The following is a 5075-nucleotide window of genomic DNA, read 5'->3' on the forward strand; positions in this document are numbered from 1 at the left end:
CATTGTTGGAATTTTCCTATGTTTCTAATTGTATAGTTCCTTATTGACCGTTGTATTTTCCATGGCTACTCTCCCCCATTTTGTTGAAATCTCCTCTCTAGATCTATGCCTTTCCATTCTTCAGTCACTTAATAGGACCTATGATTTCCCTTCTTTTGAGGCAGAATTACTGGTCTCTCTAAACACCAAATTCCTCATTATAGAACACCTATCTTCTTTCATGGGTGGTATGTCAATGGTACTTCCTCCCACCACTGAGAAAATATTTCTCCCCTTCTTTCTCCATTTTTCAGTTTATCTCACTCATTCTCCTGTGGACTCTTTTTTTTTTTTTTGAGAAACTACAGAAGTTATTTTCCATTATTTGTTAGCCTTTGTCTTGATTAGAGAACAATATACATTTCATTATATCTTCTTCCCCTCTACCCATTTATATACCCTCCTATTCTGTAATTTAATATCAAAAATTGTTATTGCTTTTTGTTTATCCACCTTGTGATTGTCTTTCATTTCTGTGTATTTGCATTATCAATCAGTTATTCTTTCTTTTGTTTCTTTGGTGAGACTTGCTAACATGGATTCAAATGTTTTTATTTTGTCAATTATTTTTGTTGTGCAGGTAATAAAGTATGCTTTTAAATTTCTCATTTCTCTTTAAAAAATAGATGAACAGGGGCAGCTAGGTGGTGCAATGGATAAAGCACCGGCCCTGGATTTACAAGGACCTGAGTTTAAATTCAGCCTCAGACACTTGACACTTACTAGCTGTGTGACCCTGCGCAAATCACTTGACCCCAATTGCCTTACCAAAAAAAAAAAAATAGATGAACAATATACAAATTGACAATTTGATGGGGTGATAATATGCTAATATAATCAATTTTCTCAAAGAGGATGCACTACATCTAAAATATTTTCCAATATGACATAATAAATTAATAATAGGCAATTAAAATTAATAATGAATAATAAATAAACATATTTCCGTAATAAATTAAGGAAATGGATCCCTTTTTACACATTTTTTTTTGCTTCATGTTCTTCACAAAATCCTTTTATTTCTTGATCAAAACCTTCATCTTGAGAATGGCCTCAGTGATCATCTTCTCTACATAAAGCAAGATCTTGCCAGTGATTAGATTTTTTTGATGCCTTTTCCCCCAAGCAGCAAAAATATGGAAAATTAGAAGCACTCTATTTTTATTCTGCCTGACAAGGAAACATTCTCTCTCCTTTTTATTTATTGCATCTACAATAGAGAAAACAAAAATGTCACTGGTATATGTCATTGATAGGATTGTAGAATCGTTCCAGCTTTAGCTTTGACAATCTCTTTTCTATTCTCTTGGATCCTTCCTGTCAGAGATTTCTTCTGATCCTCAGGAAATTCCACTTTAGGTGTGCAGTAATAGATCAGAGGAATTTTCATCTTCCCTGTATGACCATCAGTGATGGGGACATTGACCCAAGCTGGATCTAAACCCTTCAGTTCTGTAACAAAAAGTATTTGCTTTGATGATATCCAGTGTTGTTATACCAAAGATTTTGTTGGGGTTGTATGCACCTTGTTTCTTGAAAACTTTAGATGTGATTGTTATGGTAGAGTTGACCAGGTTTACAATAATACAGATCATGGCTTCTGGTCAATGCTTGGTATAGGCAACATCCAGAGAATTAATAATTCTAGCTTTCTTGTTGAAAAGGTCCTCAAAAGTCATTCCTGGATTTCTTGGGACTCCTTTAGGAATCATGATGACATCATAGCCTTTCAAGCAATCTGGCAGCTTCTCAGGTCTTATGTAATCTTTCACAGTCACTCTGGTCTCAATGTGGCTCAGATTAGCTGCTACACCAACGGTGTGAGCAATGTCATAAAATGTTAGATGACTCACTAAAGAGCAATTCTTCAGAAATGAAAGGGATTGTCCAATTTATCCAGAAGCACCTAGCAACTATCACTCTTTGTAGATGATATGATGTTATACTTAGAAAATCCTAGAGAATCAACTAAAAAACTGCTTGAAATTATTAACAATTTTAGCAAAGTTGCAGGATATAAAATAAATCCACATAAATCAGCAACATTTCTATATATTACCAACAAAGTCCAGCAGCAACAAATAGAGAAATTCCATTTTAAATAATTGTAGACAATATGTAATGCTTGGGAGTCTACCTGCCAAGACAAACCTAGGAACTATATGAACACAACTATAAAACACTTCTCATACAAATAAAGTCAGACTTAAACAACTGGAAAATATTAATTGCTCATGGGTAGGCTGAGCCAATATGATAATAATGACAATTCTAACTAAATTAGTCTATTTAATGTCATATCAATCAAACTATCAACAATTATTTTATAGACCTAGAAAAAATAATACAATTCATCTAGAAGAACAAAAACTCAATGGTATCAAAATAAGTGATCAAAAATGTAAAAGAAGGTGGTCTAGCCATACCAGAATTCAGACTGTATTATAAAACAGTAATTATCAAAACAATCTGGTACTGGCTAAGGAGTGGTGGATTGGTGGAATAGAATAGGTATGAATTATACCGTAGAAAATTCTCAGCAATACAAAGGACTAGTGGTGAAGCATACTATTCACCTCCAGAGGAAAAAACTGATATTGATTGAACACAGACTGAAGCATGCTATTTTCACTATTTTCTTGCATTTTTTCCTTTTATTCAAATTTTTTTATATGAAATTAGTAATATGGAAATGTTTTACATAATTGAACATGTATAGCTTACATCTGATTGCTTACCTCCTTAGGGAGGGAGGAGGGAGACAGGAATAGAATTTGGAACTCAAAACTTTAAATAAAAATGTTTATTAAAAAAGAAAAGTGAGGTTTTAGGCAATGGGTACATCTCAGAAAAAAATTTAGGATAAATTGGTAATCATCTTTAAAACAAACCAGAAGCACCTAGAAAGGTACTTTAGCGTTATTCTATTTCAGTGTACTTACATTGTGTTGGGGGCAAAGGATAACAACATCATGGGGCAGACAGAGGATACATGGGTCCAGTGCAGGCAGGAGAGTGGCCTATGACTCCCTTTCATTTTCTCTTTTAAAATTAAAATTAAAACCATTAAAATAAAACCATTCAGGAACATCCTGTTGTGATTCCATTTTCTCTTGAGGATCCACAGAGTTCTTTGCCTTATCATATGTTTATTTATTTTCCTTTATCTTTCAATATTTGTTCATGGATGTCTAGACTCTTTTACCTGATCTACAAGCCATATTTATTTCTCTCATTTTCATATCTCCACTGCTGGTTTATATGCTTAAGTTCAAGGTCTCTGATTTTCTTCCTCTCGAGATCTTTGGCAATTCCTATCTTTTTTTTCTTCTTCTTATAGTCTGTCATTCACTTTATGTCTTTCCTCTTTGAGTCTGGTTTCTGGCTGGATCTCAATGCCTTCCCAGCCTCCTTCTTTGCTGGGCAATTCACGGTTCACTAGTCTCAGTCTCTGTCCCCAAGTGACTTTTAGGGGGAAAGTCTAGCCCCAGTTGGATGCTAGACTCTCTCTTAGGCTTAGTGGTACCAGAAAGGCAAACTTATGTTCCTTCTTTACCTCAGTTTTGTGACTAAATTAAGTTGTGGCACAAAATATTACCACAGCTTGAGAAAACTTATGTCTTTTGGATTTCTGTAGCACTGGGCGGAAAGAGATATGTAGAGTTGAATTCTGTTTCAAGAATGTGGGTTACTTTGTACACCCCTTCTAGAAGAAAGGGGTGCTGAGTTAAAATATTAGGGGCTAGTTAGTCTTCTCTGCTGTAAGTTCATTGAATTGTTACCTCATTTGGGTTCTTGGTGTTCTAATCTTAAATACAGCTAAAAATATCTCTTATGAATAATTTCTTTTTTAGAGGTTTGAGAGGTCATGAGGATGAGAGAAAAAAATGCCTGATTCTCAATTTTATTAGTCATATGACCTGGAAGTTGGTGATTTGTTTTTAAAAATTTATCACATATGTTTATTGTAAGTTCTATATCCTTGAAGTTCTTTTTCCTTGAAGTAATCATTGGTTTTATTTTTAATGGAAGAGACTTGAAAGAAGTGAGAGAATACCTTTGTCATTCATTTGAGGGGGTATCTCATTCAGTTGGGAATGGTGATTTCTTCTTGAGGTGGTTATGGGAAAGCAACTAAAGAAACACAAAGAGGATATTCCAGTGAAACACTGTTTATTCATAAGAAGGCATTAAGCCTGTTTTTACCCTGGGGGAAGTAAGGCTTAATGGACAGGAATTGTACACTATGTGCACTCCATTGAGTTAGTAGTGTTCCTGCTTGCCTTGTGCCCCCCAAACAAATGCTCCTTATACTGTTATCAAGGGGAATTCCAGGCTGGAGTTTCAAATCAAAAACAAAAACAAAACTTGTACTAGCCTTGCAGGTTATCCCTGAAATCTAGGCTGTCATGGCCAAGCAAGTAGAAGCCATCAAAATGATCACAATGAAAGATATGAAATCAAGGTTAACAGGGCAGTCACTGCCCTCAGTTTATATTGACTAGTTAGAGAAGGAAAAAAAAAGATTAGGTAGTTAGTACGATAAAGTAAACTTTTTTGTTCACAAAACACTTTGATAATTTTTTTTTGTTTGTGTGTAGGGGCTGGAGAAAAGAGACATTCAGTTTGCTTCAGATGCCTCATCTCTGAAAAAAGCCAATTTAGAAGATGGTGGAACTTTTGAGTATGACCATTAAACCATACTACTATACATTAGTTGGTATGAGATCTCTCAAACTGCTTAGAATGGAATGAATTTAGTTAATATTTGTGTGTGTATGTGTATATGTATGTGTGTGTGTGTGTGTGTGTGTGTGCGTGCGTGCACACACTTTGAGTGCTAGGATATTTCAATAGTGTTGGGTAAACAGAGGTTAATTTTACTGCCTAGGAAAGACAAATGGTCAAATCCGAAAAATTCCCAGAGAGAGGTTGTGAAATCTTCTCAGATGATCATTATGTAATTGACCTTGGCTTGGCCATGGAGTGGGATAAGGGAAGCTGTCTTCAAGTCAGAAGCTTACCCAACATTCCAT

The 5075-nt window shown here is 35.0% G+C and overlaps 1 pseudogene; it reads right to left on the minus strand.

The window, feature by feature from the left end:
* Nucleotides 1–1135: 1135 nt before the first annotated feature.
* On the minus strand, nucleotides 1136–5075 carry LOC122739323 (annotated as a pseudogene).

Source organism: Dromiciops gliroides, chromosome 2 (genome assembly GCF_019393635.1).
Source record: "Dromiciops gliroides isolate mDroGli1 chromosome 2, mDroGli1.pri, whole genome shotgun sequence".
NCBI classification, from domain to species: domain Eukaryota; kingdom Metazoa; phylum Chordata; class Mammalia; order Microbiotheria; family Microbiotheriidae; genus Dromiciops; species Dromiciops gliroides.